Source organism: Ursus arctos, unplaced genomic scaffold (genome assembly GCF_023065955.2).
Source record: "Ursus arctos isolate Adak ecotype North America unplaced genomic scaffold, UrsArc2.0 scaffold_29, whole genome shotgun sequence".
Taxonomy (NCBI): Eukaryota; Metazoa; Chordata; class Mammalia; order Carnivora; family Ursidae; genus Ursus; species Ursus arctos.
In genome coordinates, this window is record NW_026622974.1 from 33,854,630 (window position 1) to 33,876,309 (window position 21,680).

Below are 21,680 nucleotides of genomic sequence, written 5' to 3' on the forward strand. Positions count from 1 at the left end.
TATCTGTTCTTAAGAATTAAAATTTAGGTCATGAATATCTTAAAACATTTTGAAAGTAGTTTATTTAATTTTGCCCTTCAAAAAACTTTTTCTACAATCAATATTTGGCTAGCTTTCAGAATCTGGCAATCATGTATTATTTGGTAACGATGATGACTGTCCTACTCACTTTCCCACTGCTTTGAAACCAAATCTGGAGAAAATTTCCATTCAAAACCTTTTTCTCCTTAAAACATCTGGCTACTTCATTTTTACCTCCCTTCTCTATAAGGTTCAAAATTGGTATAACCTATGATTATTTGGTAACCATATTCATGGATTAAACCAACACATTTTTAAAAATATGAGATATCTAGTGGGAGAGTAGAGTAAAACAGTTGAAAAATACACTGAATCAGAGAATCTAGGACATGTGGTCAATGTGTACAGTGATTTCTGACAATTCTTTGTTTTTCTCTGACTTCATTACTGTTTGCTGTTTGAATAAAGTACTCAAAAGATAATAATAGGTTTCCTTTACACATGTTTCCTAGTAGCTGAGATGTTCATAAGCTATGTCTGATAGATGACAAAAGCCCTGCCTTATGGTGACAGAACAGAGAATATAAGATACTGGACTTTAAAGCAATGAAAGCTGGGACATTTTCATGAGAGAAAGTGTTCATAAGAGCATAGAAATTGTAGGATAGATAAGAAAATAATTCTAAAACTTCTCCTTTAGACATCTAGGTATCCCCCAATGTCCTAGGTGTCTAGGAAAGAACTCAACGGGGAAACTAGCTGTCTAGCATAGAAGGCAGCACAGTGCAGGGACACATAGGAGAACCCAGGGTGACAAGGAAAAGGAACATTGTGATAATGTAACGCCAAGCTTGGGCCTCAGACAATATTCAGGTTGAGCAAATAATTCAATGATGGAAGAAGCAAGATGTGTTAGCAGAGACCTCTTAGATGTCAACATAGAAAGACACACACACACACATACACACACCAGGTACCGGGGAGTTGTGAGAGAGGTTGGGAAGCGCAGTTATATCAGATGAGGTGGTGGCATGGTGGAATATGCCTGTATCTTAAATAGAGTGTTGCTATTTTTAAAGACTATTTTTTAGAGCAGTTTTAGGTTCACAGCAAAATTGAGAGGAAGATACAGAGATTTCCTGCCCGCATACATTCATAGCCTTCCCCATTATCAACATCTCCCTCCAGAGCAGTACGTTTGTTAGTATTAATGAACCTAAACTGATACGTCATAATCACCCATAGTCCGTAGTTTACCTTAGGATTCACTCTCGGAGTTGCACATTCTATGGGTTTGGAAATTTGCTATTATTTTCTTAGTCATAACCACATTTTCTTCTAATGATAGAGTCCTTGTAAATGGGAAGAGTCAGGTTTTTTTTCTCTGAGTAAATATGCCAGTTATCTTTATAGGTCTTTGAGACAATAAAACAGTGTGAGAAGAAAAACAAAACATAAAGCATGTTAGAGCAGAATTTCTAAGGGTATCCCAGGAGAAAGGTTACATCAATTAGATCATTATAGAGGTAGCACGTAGGATTTATCCATTCACCTAGACTGTCATTTATGCACTATGTGCTGAGCTTCTTCTACACAAGTGTCCCGGAACCAGGGACAGATGATACGCCCTGCATGAACACACCATGATGCTTACAGATAGACAAATAAAGAGGTAATTCCATTGAGGTGGATGGGAATAGAAGATGCTACAATGACACACAATTGCCAAGAGACTGGCAGTTGTTCCAGATCAGAGAGGGGGCCACAAAGAAGGATGACAGAAGACTCTTCATAGATGTCACGTCCCCCGAGGTAAGACTTGAAGTAACTGGCGATAACAATGAAAGACAGTCATCTGAGTTCGCTTTCAAACGAGCTGATGGTTATCTTACTTGCCAAAGGCATCATTAATACAATTATGATTGTATTTGCCAAACACGATAGTGATAGATGGTAAAGCAACAATGAAGGGGAGAAGGAATCATACAACTGAGAAATCAACTAGACCTGACCCTCTGACATTCCCTTACATAATTTTTAGCCCAACAGACATGGCATCGACCTCTGAGCACAGTGCTGACTCATGGAAGTTTTAATCTAATTCAAGTACTGCAGTGATAGCTCCTCAAAATACTTGTACCCTGAGACTGGAGGTTGACATTCTTTGCTTTCATGGACTTGTGAATGGAGATATTCTTAATTTAAGGCATTCTGTAACCCTATATAATTGTTTTTCTAGAAGAAGGTAAACAGAACTCAGAGAAAACCAGTGTGGCAAGGCTTCTCTTTCTTTCATCCGTCTGTTCAGTCACTGATTAATGGCTCTACCCTTAGAAATTTTCAGGCTTTTTAGAAAAAGAGCAAATGACATAAATCCAGAATATGTTAGTAGGTAGAAGATTTATGCTTTACTTCCTTTACTTTGGCTTATTTGAATGAAACATCAAGATGCTGTAAAATCTAAGAAAATGAAAATTTTGGTTTAAAATAAGTGTCCCTTATTTCCCCATTCTCCATTTTTGTTTTCTGCCAGCCACTCTCCCATAACCACATTCATATATATTTTATGTCTCTGAACTTGAAATCAATCTATCTACACACACACACACACACACACACACACACACACACACACACACTTTGTAATCTTTTTTCCTTCAACATGTTTCAAACGATTGGGTACTGGTATTGAACAAATAAGACATGGTCCTTGTTTCCCCAGAAGTTCTAATATAAACAAGACAATAGGAACACAAATAAACATACAGGCATTTGGACAGCTGTGCAAACACTAATGAATAATGTATATTCATTTTTAAAATGTTAGTAAATATGGGTTACATGGGGAGAAATGAAAAGTGAACTGAAAAACCTTTTGACCAGTAGAGCTAAAAAAGGCCTTTAAAACCATCACAGTTGGCAGGCTCATTGTATAAAGAGGAAAACTGCAAGCAGAGTTTCAAGAGGTGGATGTAGGGGGAAAAAATCATAACATCACCTCCCATTGGTGGAGTAAGACTCTTTGCAGGTCAGATTTCTACATGCTTTGAGAAGAGATTGAGCTCTCTGTCCAAATGATTAGATAAATTATCAATCTGAAAACAACAAAGATTTTTCAAATGATAACAATTTTCTCTTGCAAAGTGATGAAACCAAAAAGCCTGCATTCCTGCCTGGGTTCCAGATCCTTCTCTTGTACCCTTAAGCAATTCTTTTTCTCAGAGTCAGATGCCTTATGTAAATCCTATATTGCCATCTCAAACAAGTCTCCCTGCTTTTGACCAAAGACAGCCTTCGGGATGGATTTCAAGGTTTCCTTATGGTTGGACTAATTCCGTTAGGTTTCAAAACAGATATTCCTGATTTCTGGGCTAAGGGATAAAGCTAAGCAGCACCTTTGCCCTCGCGCGCTAGCTTCTCCTTCTTTTTTGAATGGTTATAAACCATCGAAGTGGAAGACCACGAAAGTCAATTTTAACAAGGCCAACTCAATGCAAGTGGGTGCAGAGGATCCCTAAATATCCTATTTTGTTCTAAATATTATGTGTAGCCAAACAAGTTGTAATATAAAATTACTACTGTGGTTATTTTTTTCTGATCTAAAGGAAAATTGCATTATTAAAATACAAATCCTAATTTCCAAATAGTGTAATAAGAAAAATTTGAAAATCACATGTAACGTGAAAACGTTGAAACAGCTTTGGCTTTATTTTGGCAACTCTGAGTGCCACGAATTTATTCCCAAAGGTAGTCATCAGCACTGATATTGACAATGCCTTCCCTAAAATAGCCAGTGTGGAGTCCTGCATACACAGTGTACTCAACAAAGCTTGCTCATCAATTCACTGACTCACTAATAATCTGTCATTGTTTTGTGTCATCAATTTAAAACATCTTTATCTGAAAATAATTTATGGAATACCATGGTCCTTGAAAATGACCATACTGCTTTCAGGTTTCATCATTCTGTTTTCTCTTTTCTTATAAACATTCAAATGACAAGGAAGGCTACCAGAATATTGTCACAGCTACCATGCAGTCTCTTATAATCCTTGTCACACGAGATGTTTCTTCTTCACCTCTATTCCTCATTCTTGTTTTGGCATAAAAAGAAAACCCTATAATTTGAATGTTTAATCTAGAGAAGATTTCATTCCTTGTTGAAAAGTCTTGGTTGACCAATTCCTCCAGTAATAATATCATCTAATTTAAGTAACTAAATCATTAACATTATGTACTAAAGGCTCTGGCACTGGAGTGACAACCCCTTCCCAATAAATTTAAGAATAATATGTAATTATTTTTATTTATTTCCATGAAAAATACAAAACTTTCAACCTACTTGCTTCTTATATTTAAGACACTAAATGTTTGTATTCATGTCAGCTATAATGGTCGGTTTACTACAAGAAGTTTGAAGTAACCTACTGTAACATAGCATAAATATGACAACACAGATGAAATGGAAAAGAAAACTTGGATATAGAAGCAAAGGAAATGAAGATTCCTAGTCACCTAAAGTAAGCAGATTAGTGATTTCCTGACATTTAAGGCAAATTCCTACATGTACATCAAGACCCAGATCAGATGGCACCCTCTCTAGGGTCTCTAAGTAACAGTTCTTTCCTCCTCCAGAACTCTAGTAGTCTTTTAAACTTATGCTTCTTTTGCAAAACTTTTACATAAATCTCCCTTTGTTCAAAAGGTCAACTCATAACCCCTCAAAATTAGGAACCACTGCCTTTCTTTGGTTCCTGTTCTTAAATCAATATTTAGCACCCTTCAGCCACCTGGGTTTCCTCTTTTCTGGAAACTTTTGCAGCACTCTCATTATCCTTTGAATTCTGAAATATCATGTACAGTTTGACTGAGTCTGAAGACTTGCACTACCTTTCTTTGATTAGGACAAATTTCTTTCCTAATACTACATCATTTCTACATCTCAATTTTCCCCACTCTCTTTTTAAAACTCCTGGAAAGTCGGGGCGCCTGGGTGGCACAGTGGTTAAGCGTCTGCCTTCAGCTCAGGGCGTGATCCCAGAGTCCTGGGATTGAGCCCCACATCAGGCTCCTCCGCTGGGAGCCTGCTTCTTCCTCTCCCACTCCCCCTGCTTGTGTTCCCTCTCTCGCTGGCTATCTCTTTCTGTGTCAAATAAATAAATAAAATCTTTAAAAAAACAAAACAAAACAACTCCTGGAAAGAGAGCATAGCTCCTGAATTGATTTGCAATGACTCATCACTATTGTACTCATATTTTTCATTTTTTTGTTCTATGTTTTATGAGTTTATCAACTTTATCTTCCAAAATAGATCATTAATTTAGTGTGTTTGATTTCTTTTATAAATTTTCAGAAAATATGTTTTTAGTTCCAAAAATTTTTGCTTGTTTTTAATAATAGCCTGGTTTCTTGTCTTTGTTTTTAAATGTATTTAATACCCCAATAAATCTTTCTGAGAATGTGCTCAGAATATTTTTCTAGTTCTATGTTCGTTGAACTATTTCTTTTTCCTCTGCAGTCATTTATTCTGTCTCTTTAGCTTGTTGCTCTGCATTTAGGTTGTTGGTTTTCTTAAACTCTGATGATCTTTAGTTGGTGATTCATATTTATGAATAAAGGACTTAATTGATGAATTAGGGTAGCTGTCACACCCACTCTGTGTAGGTCTGGATCTATTTCCCCAAAAGGCCTTTCCCTGGAATGAGCAGGCTGCTTTCCTGTCTGTGTAAATAGGTGAGGACATGTCAACTGGTGAGCATCACTTTAGAATGTGTGGCCAGCGGGTAAGCAGGCAGTCTGCCCAAATGCCAAAATAACAAGAATATTACTCTGAGAATGGAGTAGTTCAGCATGTTTTTCTCCTAGTCTGAGAGGTGTTTCCTTTTACATTCCCTCGGTGAGGTTGTAGAGCTTTGATGTACCTGGAAGTGAGCCCTGCTTCCGTCTCAAGTAACAAGTGTCACACTGGATTGCTAGCCCATCCTGTGCGGTCTATTCAGTTTCTTTAGGAAGAAGTTCTCTCACTTAGACCCAGGAAGAAATGCTGCTGCTGTTAGTCACTGTGTAGGGAGGTAGTAAAGGGCCACTTTGGCCTGTTAGCCTAAAGACAGATTATCATATGGTTTCACTCATTTATGGAATATAAGAAATAGGAAGATTGGTAAGAGAAGAAAGGGAAGAATGAAGGGGGGGTAAACAGAAGGGGGAATGAACCATGAGAGACTATGGACTCTGGGAAACAAACTGAGGGCTTCAGAGGAGAGGGGGGTAGGGGAATGGGACAGGCTGGTGATGGGTATTAAGGAGGGCACGTATTGCATGGTGCACTGGGTGTTATACGCAAGTAATGAATCATGGAACATTACATCAAAAACTAGGGATGTACTGTACGGTGACTAACATAATAAAGAATTATTATAAAAAAATAAATACAGATTTTTAAATAATTATCCTGATTCTTGTTTCACACCTCTCCCCAAGTCCCATACCTACACACTGAACTTGGAGATATTCCCAACATATCCAAGACATCTCCTTTGACTGTGTTGGATTCCCTGTGCTTTCTCCTAGTCTGGATTATTTGTCTATAAGATCCTATTTTCCAGAAATCACTCCCAATTTCAATTGTGAAGGTAGTATCACTTCCTATTTGCAATGCAGCTGTGGATCTCTTTTCCAACTTTGTTGTTTCAATGGAATAGGGAAGAGAAAAATGGTAAACCCTCTCTACCTATGTTCACCATCTTTGAACTAGAGGTTCTGTGAGTTTAGATTCCCAACTGGAATGTAGACTTAGGTCTTCATTTGGACTGTTGACTTCCAAAGGTAAGCATTTATGATCTACTGTACTTTTAAGTGCTTACTTGACTGATTTGCCATTCTTTTAGAATGCTTCATATGTCTAATTATTAATCTTTCAGAGGTTCTAGTTTTATTTAGAAGATTACAATAGCCAGACTTGTAGAAATTATCTTTTTGCCTGCAATAACCTTTAAAATCATGAAGGTCAGTTAAATTCAGGCTCAGGCCTGAATCTGATACCTGAGTCACAAGTATCGATACAGCTATAAATATTAAAGAGATAAAAATGCCCTTGATACATATCTTTTAACAACATCAAAAAGCAGACTTCTTGTATTTAAAAAAGAAAATCTTCCCATTAGTCTTAAAAGTGTATCTAAAATCCAAGTAAAATCTAAATAATTGAGATCATATGTGTAATATACGATTATCATAATAGAATACATCATATAATTCTGTGTTACATACAATTACATTATGTGTGTGTGTATTCTGTTTATATACCAATTTTCCAAAAGCAAAACAAGTTCTTGATTTTGTTCTCAATTCCTTCATTACTATTGATAAAAATTATCTTTTTAAGAATTCTATCTACCTCTCTTCCTTTAAAATCATTGGCCATATGTTCATTTAATCTCATAATTAGATGCAGTCTTCTATTACTCTGTCGTCCGTGAAATGAGAGGCACTGACCTTCTCAGATTGCTCTGAAATCACAAGAAGTACACTTTGAAAAAACAGTAGCTCTAGTTTCGCTCTCTCACCAGTTATTTAGTTTCAATATTTTTAGTAATTCCAAAGACAAATTACAATTTCTATTTCCTTTGTGTTTCTCCGTCTTGAGTCACAATTGAATATGGGTGTTTTCTTTGTTTCCTAGTAAAATTTACTACATTAGGGTTTTTTTTAATAGGATAAAATACTGTATTATTCAAATTTCCCCAGATTTTTCTTTCTCTCTGTTTCTAACATCCATTAAATCTCCTTTCACACACCGCAAAAATACTTTAAATCCTATCTAAGTACTAGTTCACTGTGATTCCCTACAATCAATTAGTAAAAAAATTCACTGCTTCATTAATCATTGTAAATTTTTCTCATGAAAAAGGTAATATATACTATATCAGATAATATAAAAACTTATTTCACAAGTAATCCACTTCACTGAATAAATTAAGTCAAAATGCAAGGGAATGCAATGAATAATACTACATACGAAAGCATTTGCACGGGAATGTGGATGTTAGTGGTTAGGTGGGTTAATGTGGACTGAAATACACTTAGCATCAACACTGAAGTGCGGGCACTTTTTCCTTAACAGTTTTCGGTGCTGTATATTTGGGAACTTGATTTTATTTTTTTCATCTAGAATAATCAAACTAAACACGGTTAGTTTACATTAATCAAATCCATAGGGTTGCGAAGAAATACACTGCATGCCAACATATTATTGACTCTGAAATTACATCATTGCTGAGGAGACTGAAGTTCTCCTATCAAGTGGTTAGCGTATTCTCTTCCCAAAGGGAAAGTAGAAAGTCAAAAGTCTGCTACATGAATACAGATTCAAAGTAAAGGAGAACTGTGATATAGATAGTACCTTGAAAGAATATAATAGGTACTGAACAAATGGTTGCTGGTATAATAAATTCAGTAAAACATTAATCAGTGATGCTATCATATTACAATAGCTTGATGCATTCATGTCAATTATAGGACTGTTCCCCTCCTAAGGGACTTAGATCTAATATTGTATAATATAATTTATTTATTTACATGATTTCTTCTATTAATCAGTGGGATCCCTGAAAGCAGGGACTATGTCTTATTTACTTCTATGTCACTAGTGGCTAGCAGAGTGCCTGGCATTATTAGATGCTCAGTAATTTTTCTAATTGAATTGAAATGAAATAGTTATGTTAACTAGACAAAACGGCCTCTTCCATTTAAAAAGTTTAGAAAAACTCTTAGCTCCAATGGACAAGGGCTTTTTAATAGGGCATTTACTGGGGAAAACAGCCTAGATATGCTGACCTCACAAAGCTCCGCATTCTCAGAAAATGACACCTGTTAGAACACAAGCCAACATCTGAGTCTTATGCAGGCATATTACTACTGGGTGAATCTGGTCAAGGTCTTTATAGTTGCGCACGTTGTATTTTTCTCCTCCTTAAAAATTCTCACTTAGTTCCTTACCTGTCTTTGCCTTGCAAGAAATGCAAATATGACATTAGTATTGCATCTCTAAAGACCATAATCCAGCCACTGGAAACAGTTGCTATCAATCTCAACTCTACTCCCTCCCCAGAATTTCTGTGTAACCCAGGGTCCTACACTAATTGTATGTGCTCAGCTAGCACCACTGACTCTCAGTCTCCATTTAAAAAAGTGGCTTAACGAGCTCTCCAGCAGCTCTCTGCTACCCTGGTTTATTGCATCTTCATAGGCCTTGGCAGTAATATTAGTGGTAAAAATAACTAACATTTACTGAGCACTTGTACCTCTACTACAACATGTACAGAAATTTACTCTTTCCTGCCTGTTTATATGCTTATCTCTCCAATAAAACTATAAATCGTTTATTAAATCAATGAATAAATTGATGAAATAATAAATCAATGAATTAAGCAAATTGTATGGTCTTTACTGTACCACTCACTTGCACAATACTGGCTTCTATCTCCTATTTCTCCAGCACTGGGGAAACCAAGTTCTCGCCTTGTCTTTTTCTAGCTTTCATGGCGACTACCTCCTTTCTGTTCTGACACAGTTAGCACATTGATAGACTTTCTTATAGTAGGCATCCCAGTGACAGTGGGAAAGCACCTGTTCTCACTGGCAACTTCTGTAACTATATTTTAGGGATTGCTTCTGATTTTGATATTAACATCACAGTGAATTTTTGCCTTTGGGACAACTAAAACAAGCTGAATAAGTTATTGAATTACCCATTGTTGTTTTTAATCCACTAGAGAACTGAGGAGACCAAGAACCTTAGTTGAACTAAATTCCAAAAAGTGACAAGCCCTTCTCAGGAGAGAAGAGACACATGCCTGTTCTCATTTCTGGTGGAATGCAAGGAGGAGAAATAAGGAGGAAGAAACCAGCCAAAACTTTAATGAACTTCTAAAGACCATGGGCAGATATAATTCCAAGAAGACCCAGCCAGAGAGCAAATCTGCACTCACCAAAGGCTCTTTCTCATAGGTCTCCATATGGAATACACCACAGGCTAACAGCAAAGCTGAGAGAGATCCTCCTGAGGTGTGGGGGCCATCCTGAAACTAAGGCAGGCACCTTCAGAGAAGGCTGGAGGTAAGAAGAGCTGAGAGAAATCCCTCAGAGGCATTCCACTCTTGACAGCTTACAGATACCCTCGCAAAGCTAAAGGCTGAGTGGGCGGCAGAGAGAGATTATCTATAATGCAAAAAGAGCAGGCAGCTGAACTGTAAACTGGAGACAAAATCCCCATGGTTCAGAAAGCTGGTGACTTTGCTATAAAACACAAAGATATCTCTGGAGTCATGCCAGTATGCAGACGTTAGAATTATCAGGGAGAGATTATGAAATAATTACAATAAAAAACCTAAAGGATCTAGTGGAAAAGATGGACCACATGTGCGAAGAGATAAGGAATTTTAGAGGAGAAATGGAAATGCTGAAAAAACAAGTGAATGATAAAAATGTAAAATGTTATCAGAAATGAAGAATTCATTAGAGAAGCTTAACAACTGGATCACAAAAGATCAGCTCACTCAAAGCAAGGACAACAGAAAATACCCAGATTGGAACATCAAAGAAAAAAAAAGGCAGAACTGTTAATATTTGTAGGTCAATAGCAAGCAGTCAATATTCAAGCAAAAGTAGTTCCAGGAGGAGAGAAAAGAAAGAAGATGGAAGAAATATTTGATAAAACATTGGATGACAGTTTTCCAAAATTTAAGAAAATCATCCCAGTACAAATATCAGGAGCTCAAAAAAACCAAAGCAGAACAAATACAAACAAAAATCAGGTACATTATAAACAAAATGCTGAAAATCAAAGATAAAAAACAGATCTTGAAAGCAGCCTGAGAAAAAAAGATACATTACATACAAGAATGACAATATAGTTGGTCTGACTTCTCACCAGAAAACAGAGGCTGGAGAAAAAGGGGTTGTGCGCATTTAAAGTGCTGAAAGAAACCCTAGAATTTTATATTCACCAAAATGCATCTTTTTCTTTAAGATTTATTTATTTATTTATTTGAGAGAGAGAGAGTGTGTGTGTGAGGAGGGGCAGAGAGAGGGGGAGAGGGAGAAAACAGACTGCACTAAATGCAGAGTGGGCTCGACCTCAGAACCCTAAAATCATGACCTGAGCCCAAATCAAGTGTCCTATGCTTAACCTACTGAGACACCCAGGTGCCCCTCAGCAAAATATATCTTAAATACTAAAAGAGGAATATATCTTCCAACTGATAAAAATCTAATATTATTTGTTTCTAGCAGACCTATCCTATAAGAAATACTAAAAAAAAAAAAAGGAAAAAAAAGGAAATAATAGATTAATAGATGAAACCCTGGATCCACAGGAAGGACTGATGAGCATCAGAAACATGAACTACTTGGGTAAAATATAAATTAGCTTTCTTGAACTATCTATATATCTCCGTTTATTTTTAAAAAGTCTCACTTTTTAAAACAAAAATAATATATTTGTTTATAACATGTAAAGTAAAATACATTTATTTATATATTTGTTTATATATATAAATACATTTATTTATATATTTGTTTATAACATGTAAAGTAAAATACAATGCAATTAGAGCACAAAAACTGGGGTTATACTATTGTAAGAATCATGAAAAAGTAGACAATTATTTGAAGGTAGACTGTGACAAATTAGAGATATATATGATCCTATGTTATGGAGTAACCACTAAGTGAGTGCACACACACATACACACATGAAGAATTAGACATAAAAAGCTAAGAAAGGAGTAAAATTAGACATGAGAAATACTTGAAAAGAAGAACAAATTTAAAAATTGGATAAATAGAAAACAAATAACTTATATATTTAAGTCTTATGATACCAATTGTCAGACTGAATAAAAAAGCAAGACCCAACAGATGCTATTCAAGAAACACATAATAAATATGAAGGCACAGTAAAGAGCTGAAAGTAAAGGTATAGAAAAACATATACATGCAAACACTAAACATAACAAATCTGGTATGGCTTTGTTATTATCAGGCAAATAAGACTTTAAGCAAACAGAGTGTAAACAAAGATAAAGAGGTATTTTCCAAAAAGAGAATCAACCATTCAAGAAGACGTAATCTCAAAGGCCCATGAGCTTAATAGAATATTTGAACAATACTAACCACCAATTTGAACTAATTGACACATATAGAAATTTACACTCAGTGCACATTATTTTCAAGAGCACATGGTACACTGATAATAGTCATATGCTGGGCTATAAAATAAATCTCAAATATAAAATGGTTGAAATTATATAAAGTATATTTTTCAGTCACAAAAGCATTAAGTTAAAAATAAAAAAATATAAGCTATCTTGATTTGGACAAATCTTCAAAATAATTTTAAATTAAGCTGTAAAAATCAAAGAAACCCAAGAAAATTAGAAAACACTTTGAACTAAAAGAACAAAACTTTAAGCTAAAAGAATGAAAACACAAGATATCAAAATGTGTGAAATTCAGTTAGAGTAGTGCTTAGAGGGCAACTGATGGTTTATCAAATAGTCATTAAATAAAATAAAAATGTGTGGAGTCAATGGGTAAGTTTTCATTAGGAATTTAGGAGAAGGAGAGCAAATTAAAGGAAATAAGTAAAGAAATAAGTAAAAGAAAGGAAATAAAAAAATTAGAAATCAGTGAAATAGGAAACATACAAGTGACAAAGTTAACAAAACCAAAGGTTACTTTATTTTTGATAATATTCATAAAATTGTCTAATCTCTGGAATGATAAAAAAAATAGTATGGACAACACAAACTGTTGATCTCAGGAAAGCAAGAAGGATTATCACTACAGATTCTAGTAAATACACTTAACATCTTAGATAAAATATACAAATTCCTTTAAAGGCACAAATTATCAGACCAAATAGGAAAGGAAACAATTTAAAACCCAAAGAAAATTATATCTGCTAAGAAATTAAAAATGTAATTAAAAACTTTTCCACAATGAACACTTTAGGCCCGTAAGTCTTCACTGATAGATTTAATCAGACATTTTAAAAAAGAAATAACCCAAATCCTATCTAAACTCTCACCAAAAAAAAGAAGAGATACTTCCTAACTCATTTTAGAACATTAGCAATACCCTGATGTCAAAAGTCACCAGAAGAAAAACTATAGACTAATATTCCTCATGAACAGATGCAAAATTCTTAACAAAATATTAGCGCTTCAAATTCAGCAACAAATACAAAGAACAATACTTCATGATCGAGCAAGGTATATCCCAAGAATGCAAGATTGGCCCACTATTCAAAATTCAATCAGTATAAATTACTACTTTATACAAAATAAAGGAGAAATTATCTTAATAGATAATAAATACTAGAATTACCTATATAGGTGCAGAGAAATTATATGACAAAATTTAACACTCTTCTATGATAAAAACTTTTAATAAACTAGGAAGAGAAAGGGCCTTCTTCAATTTGATATAGGTTATCTAAGAAAAGCCTACAGCTAACATCATATTCAATGGTGAAGTATTAAATCCTCTTCCTCTAAAACTGGGACAGGGCAAAGATTCTGCACTCTTGTTCATGTGTGAGACAAAGAAATAAAAGATGGAACTATGAGATGGGAAGAAGTTAAACTCCCATTATTCACTGTTGACATGATTACACGTGTAGAAAAATCTGTGTAACTACTAAAAAACTACTAAGTGAATGGTACTTTTATATGCTAACAACAAATAATCAGAAAATGAAATTTTTTAAAATGAAATTTATTATAGTATCAAAGCCTTCAAATATCCGAGAATAAATCTAATGAAATATGTGCGATACTTCTACATTAAACACTATAAAATAACACTGAAATTAAAGGATACATAAATAAAGAGATAATTGGTCAATGGAACAGAATAACAACTATAAAACCAGATCCACATATATATGGTCAATTAATTTTCAACCGAAGTATCAACTAAACTCAGTGGGAAAAGACATACCTCTTTTTCCAGATTTACTGAGCTATAATTGACAAAACCGTAAGATATTCAAAGTATACAATGTGATGATTTTATATACATATACATGGTGGAGGGATTCCCTTCACTGAGTTAATTAACACATCCATCACCCCTCATATTTACTTTTTTTAAGTTCTGCTCTCTAAGCAAATTTCAATTACACGATAGTGTTAACTATTATAGTCACCATGTCATATATTTGATTCTCAAACTTTATGTATCTTATAACTGAAAGATTTGTACCCTTTTACCAACGTCTCTCTATTCCCTCACACCCCAGTCCCTGGAAACCACTTTTCTACTTTCTATTTTTATGAGTTCAACTTTTAAATTTTTTTTAGGCTTCACATAGTGAAACCATGCAATAAATTTCTTCCTAACAAATGGTGCTAGAACAACTGGATTATCCACAGAAAAAGAAAATGAACCTCCACCCCTATGTCATTCCAAACACAAAAATTCAAAAAGGATCAGACGGGAAGCTGACTTAGAACTGGTGCCAACCAGGGGAATTCAACTGTTTAATTCAAAGAAAACAAAATTTCCACTTCTGAACAACACGATGAAGAACAAGATTTAACCTCTTACCTGAATCAGCTGAAACAACAAATAAAATAGGCGAAGCAATAGTTTTGAAGGCACTGAACATTAGACACTAAAGAACAATGATCCCTGAGAGAAAGGAAATGAACCAGGTGAGCCCTAAGGTTGTCCCAGCCTAAGGTCTTCAGAGTTTCCAAGGTGCAGCACAGAATGGGGGAACTCCTTCAGAATCACACAGACTTTCTAAAGTTGAGGAGACCAAGGAGGATACAGTTTACAGGACGGAGTACAGAAATGTAGAAACTATAGGATTCAATATGCTGAATGTTATCAAACATCTACAGTGATTTCGTTCTTCCCTCATTCAACAAATCCTGTGTATTTTCTTTCCTCCAAAAGGGTTTTATGACTCAACCCTGTGTTATTTATTCTTCTTTGAAATGTTAGTAAGGCTCACAATTGGTCGGTTGAAAATGGTTAGTGTGGGATTTAGTGTAAATCTTTTTTCTTTAGGATAGTAAATGATTAAATGTGCATTGGCCACCACAGATACTCATGATAGTTAATCTTTAAGTCCTGGGCCTTTCCTCATCGTAGTATGGGCACTTCGTGATGTTCTGTCCTCAACCACAGCATCAGCAAAGTCATATGGCATTCCCAGCTGCTTTGTTTCACCCTCAAACTGACCAAAACTTAGCAGTGGATGAAATAAGTTTTACTGACAAAATTTAGAAAGTTTACACATCCCTTTACTACTTAGGCTGGAAACATCAGAAAGAATATGATAAACACCCACCCACTCTTTCCAGGCTACTTGTAGATTAAACAATGTCACATCTGTTTGTGAGTTAAAAGACTTACTCTATGCTATTGCATTTTATCTTCATGTTTCCTACTCATATAAATAATGTACATGTGACTACAGCTAACTGTACTTTTATCGAGATTATTGCATTCATACCATTTTATCTCTTTATAAAAACAAACACTGTATTGTTTACATATATCTTTTTAGATCATATAGGAAAAATGTTCACTATATGTGATATGAGAAATTACTGCTTTTTACAAAATATTAATGACTTGCATAAATCATGACTTAAACTATACAAAGTGCACTTTTATCCAGTGGACATTTTTATGATCCAACGGAGAACAGAGAACATTATGTTCATCCTTCTTAATCATATTCTATTAGTTTTAAATGTGTCATTAAGAGATTTGTGATTTAAAAAATTAGGAAACAAACCAAAACTAGAAGACAAGGTGAAATGCAACAGATAACAGAAAGAATTTATCAAGTGCCAGTCAGAGTTTAGCCACAAGGATACAGGGAACCAACAAAAGGGGAGGCTTTGGGAGCTGAAACTGGGACAGTACGCACGGAGAAGAGACCACGGGGTCATGCTGGGGTCTGAGATTCAAGGCGGGGGCTTCTGTGTGTCTGTTGATACTCTAAAGTTTTGTCCTGAGTGCTCTAAACTATGACTATTTCTCTGAAACTTGTACCTAACCTCCAATCACAGAGTAGGCCTTCCAAAACCTCTGTATTGAAGCCCACAGTGTCTAAGAGAGGTTTTGGCTTACAGACTCCATTCGCGGCTTCACAAAATGAGTGTGTACTTATTTGAGTCCTTTGAAGCTTTGAAACCAGGCACATTTCTCTTCTTGCTAACATATCATCCTTAACCATGGTTTTTCTCAAAATAATCTACTTCATCCGTATGAATATCTGTTGATGCAGGTAATGTCTCTCTTGATGCAGATCACAGCAAATGTCTTCCTCGGCAGCCAGCATGTACCAACACACAAGCTGATGTACAGAAAGGACAACTGGCCTTGAACCTGTGACTCATCCTAGTTTTCCAGAGAAAAAAATGTCATCATCAGTTCTTTCATCTCAAAGTCTTATCCTTGCTTGAGATAGCATTAAGTCAACAGGCATTCCACATTGCTGGTCTTCCTAGCCACAGTAAGTATATTTTTTAATGAATACTTTTTTATTTCATCTCTAACTATTCCTTATCTTTTGCTGAGTATCACTGACTGAATACTTCACATTTATCACATGTTGAATGATTTGTCCTTTGTCCTTTTTGAGTTTTTTGTACAAATAACTTCATTTCCAATGAGTTCACTTTTTGTTTCAATTATAATCAATGCTCTGAACCTAAAACACTCTGTATCTGTTGACCAACATCTCAAAATGAAAGGCCAACTTAATAAAAAATTATACTAATTGCTATGGTCTAAATGTTGGTGTTCCTCCCAACCCCCTAAATCACATGTTGGAATCCTAATGCCCAATGTGATGATGTTAGGAGATGAGAGGTGATTAGGTCATGAGGACAATGCCTTCATAAATGGGATTAGCAACCTTATAGAAGGGGCTCCAAAGAGATCCAATGTCCCTTCCATCATGTGAAGACACAACGAGAAGTCAGCAGTCTGCAGTCCAGAGCGTGCCTTTACCAGAACCTGACAATGCTGGTGCCTTGATCTTGGACTTCCAGACTCCAGAACTATGCAAAATATTTCTGTTGTTTATAAACTACCAAGTGTGTGATATTTTGTTACAGCAGTCTGAATGAACTCAGACAGTAATCTAGCCGTAATAAGATGACAGGAACTAAAATGTTCATATGTCACTGCTCATGCCAACTGTCAGAGTAGCAAAATTGAGTCACTATTCTTTTTGTTTTGTCTGTTTTTTAGATTTTATTGAATAAATTTGATGTGCACCATTGTGTAAGTCTAAGGTGCACAGTGTATTACTTTGATACATTTATACAATATGATTGCCCACGTAGCGATAGTTATCACATTGCATAATTATAGTACAATATTATTGTTATATTCACTATACTGTGCATTAGATCTCTAGGGCTTATTTACTACCTGTTACATGTTTATACACTTAAACACCAGCACTCTTACCACCTCCACAACTCATCCCTTGGTAACCACCACTTTACACTGTTTTTTTACAGGTATAACTTTTTTAGATTCCATATGTAAGTGATATCATTCATTACTTGTCTTTCTTTATCTGACTTATCTCAGTATAATGTGCCCAAGGTCCATCCACGTTGTTGTAAATGGGAGGTTATCTGCCTTTCTCATGGCTGAATAATATTCCACTGTGTATGTGCACCATATCTTTTTTATCTATTCATCTGTTGACTGGCATTTGGATAATTTCCATATCTTGGCTATTATGAGTAATGCTACAATAAACAGGAGAGTACATGTATCTTCTTGAAAAAATGTTTTCATTTCCTTTGCTATATACCCAAAAGTGGGATTGTATGGAAGATCCATTTTTAATTTTTTGAGGAAACTATTTTTTTTCCATAGTGTTTGGACCAATTTATATTCCAACCAACAATGTATAAAGGTTCCTTTTCACCAAATTCTCTCCAGCACCTGTTGTTTCTTGTCTTCTTGAAGTCATTCTACCAGGTGTGAGATGGTATCTTATTGTGGTTTTGATGTGCATTTCCCTGATGGTAAGTGATGTCGAGCATCTTTTAATGTGTCTATTGGCCATCTCATGTCCTCTTTGGAGAAATGTCTATTTAGTTCTTCTGCCCATTTTGTAATCAGATTGTTTGGGGTTTCTGTTTTGTTTTGTTTCATTGTATTATTGAGTTGACTGAGGTTTTTTAAAATATATTTTAGATATATCTGCTATGTGGTTTGCAAAGTTTTTTCCCACTATGTAGGTTGTCTTTTTATTTTGTTAATTGTTTCTTAGGCTGTACAGAAGCTTTTGAGTTTAATGTAGTTCCATTTGCTGATATTTTTTTCTTTTGTTGTTTGTGCATTTGGGGTCATGCATCAAAAAAATATTGACAAAACCAATATTGCTGAACTTCCCCCCTATGTTTTCTTCTAGGAGTTTCGTGGTATCAGGTCTTATGTTAAAGTCAATGATCCATTTCCAGTTAATTTTTGTGAGTGGTGTGAGATATAGGTCCAATTTCATCCTTCTGCATGTGTTTCTCCAGTTTTCCCACCGCCATTTGTGGAAGAGACTATCCATTCCCCATTGGGTGTTCTTGGCTCCCTTCTCAAATATTAGTTGACTGGGTATGCCAGGGTTTAATTCTGGGCTCTTTTTTCTATTCCATTGGTCAATATGTCTATTTTTGTGCCAATATCATGCTGTTTTTACTACTATGGTTGAGGTAGTATAGTTTGAAATCCAGAAGCATGATACCTCTGGTTTTGTTCTTTTTCACAGGATTGCTTTGACTGTTTTGGGTCTTTTCTGGTTCCACATATATTTTAGGATTGTTTCTTCTATTTTATGAAAAATTCCTTTGGTATTTGATGGGGATTGTGTGGAATCTGTAGATGGCTTTGGCTAGTATGACCATTTTAATAATATTAATTCTGATCCATGAACATAGGGTATCTTTCCATTTGCTTGTGTCTTCTTTGATTTCTTTCAGCAAGCTTTTGTGCTTTTCATTTTACAGATCTTTCACTTCCTTCATTAAATTTATTTATTTTATTGTTTTTAATGCTATTGTGAATAGGATGGTGTCCTTTATTTCTTTTTTCAGATGCTTCATCATTAGTGTAAAGGAATGTAGCTGATTTCTGTATTTTGATTTTGGAGTCACTATTCTTTTGGACCATAAGTTTAAAAATGCTATACATAAAGCACAGAATTGTAGGTAGTTGCTTTCTTTCTGTCCCTTCCACCAGATTGTGAGTCATGTGAGGGCAGAATCCATGTTTAATGTTCAGTGTGTCCCATCATAACTGTTCCATAATAATAATCCCTAGGGTATATTTTTTGAACTTAGCAAAACAAATTCATAAAAATGTCTGATTTCAAAGAGGAAAAACAGAAAAATTCTTTAGAGTCACATTTATCTACTTGAGATTTAACAGAATTATCTTGGAAAATTTGTTCAAGTTTATATCCCATCCTCTCCACAAGGAATATATATTATTTGAGAAAGATCAGAAGATTCTGGTATAAATTCAGCTTATTTTTTGTGCTTACTTTTATTGTACTATAATCACAAAGGCAATGAAGAAATAAAGATACATCTGTGCATGTACTTATAGACATAGTGACATATGTATGTACATAAAATTACAGATAGACAGACATATGACATATAAATAGTAGTAAGACATCTGATTTGGCCTTAAATCCAAACAAAATGTAAAATGGCAAATAAAAATAATATAAAAATTTTTTGAATGTGTATAAAAATGATTTAATTATAATAGAAAAGAACAAAAAGAAAGAACAGGTGCTTTTCAAAGTATCACATAGGCTGCTATGCCAGTTAAAGTACTAGTGTGGTGTCCTTATAAATGGAGATACTTCTATATGTTGCCCTTCAATATATTATAATTAATGTATGGCAGGTGGTTTATGACATTTTTCAGTAAAGATATGTTTTCATATCATTGGAACAGTTTAACAATCAAAAAGTACAACTAAAGCTCAACTTCTAGTTTGTTTTAATTCTCTTGGTCCCAAAGATGGCCTTAAGTACCAAAAAACAAATGAGAGAATAAGGGCTTCCATAATTATTTTTAGATTATCAAGAAAATTATAAACCACACCTCTCAGACAAAATTAATTAAGTGAATTATTTTATACTCAGTCTTCATAAAAAAGCTAATAGAAAATTTTAGTAAAACAGTCAGCATTAAGTAAATATATGTATCTGGTTAAAATCTGTCCTCTCCCTCTTATCAACTGTATCAGTTCTCCATTGCTGCATAGCACATTACCCAAAATGCAGTGGCTTAAAAATAACCAGCAGTTCTTATCTCAAAGTTTCAGTAGATCAGAAATGCAGGCATAGCTTAGCTAGATGGCTCTAGCCCAAGCTTTCTTATGGCCTGCAGTCACAACTGAGTTGGGCAGGGAGGTTTTGGGGAGCATCCATTTCAAGTTAACTCACGTGGTTGTTGCAGCCCTTGGTCCTCTGAGGGGAAGTCTCCCCACAGTGCCGCCTCATGACTTACAGCTGGCTTTCCTGAAGGTGAAAGTGATTCAGGAGAAAGTGAGAGAGCCCGAGCACTTCCAAGGTGGAAGCCACAATCTTTTATAACCCAATCTTGGAAGTGACATCCCCTCACTTTTGCTGTATTCTATTCCCAAGAAGCAACTCACTAAATCACTAATTCCCTGTGAATTACACAAAGCAATTATATGAGGATCATTATATGTCATCTCAGAGGCTGTTTATTATAACAACCTTAAAAGGACACAGCAGGCAACTTTGTTATTATCTTTAATTCATAATTCTGATGGTCCCAGTAATTGAGCCAGGTAGAGTTGTAAAGGGGATAATCAAATCCCCATAAAGGATGAAGCAAATTAATTCCACAAATCAAGATAGAAAAATTGTGGTCTCTGCCCATTCAGTAGGTTTCTGGGATAGAAATTCCACTGAGAAAGAAGATGACTTCTCCGCTGGGTATCTCACATGCCCCATGGAATTGTGGGAGCAGTCTAGTAGACTCCAAGGTATGATTGAAAGAACTATACCCCAGAATTCAGAAGGACTGCACTCTGGTTCCATATCTGATAATAAATTTTCGGGTACCAGGGCACCTGGGTGGCTCAGTCAGTTGAGCATCTCCCTTCAGCTCAGGTCATGATCTCAGGGTCCTGGGATAGAGCCCCAAGTGGGCCTCCCTGCTCAGTGGGGAGTCTGCTTCTCTCTCTTCCTCTCCCCATCCCACTCCCCCCTTGTGCTTTCATGTGCTCTCTCAAATAAATAAATAAAAATCTTTTAAAAAATGTTTTTCTGGGTACCAGCTTACCTATGTATAAATTTAATGCTTTAAAAAGTAACTTATGTCCCACCAGTGTTCAATAAATAATAATTTAAATAAAAACTGAGTAATATTAATTTCACGAAGCACTTACCATTGTTTCTCTGTATACATAATGTAAATCTAAAAGTCTCATTTTGGCTGCTTAAATTTCTAATGCAACTAAAATCTGAAAGTTACTTTAATACTAAACCTAGATTTAAATATCAAGAAACTGATAAAAATGGTCTTATTTGTCCATGAAAAGAAGGGTCCTATTGATGTATGTAATT

At 35.2% G+C, this 21,680-nt stretch overlaps 1 long non-coding RNA gene across 2 annotated transcripts in view; it reads right to left on the reverse strand.

Annotated features, from left to right (window-relative positions):
- Window positions 1–21,680, reverse strand: part of LOC123001477 (uncharacterized) — a 427,451-nt gene that overhangs the window by 244,186 nt on the left and 161,585 nt on the right. The gene's annotated exons all lie outside the window — the stretch shown is intronic.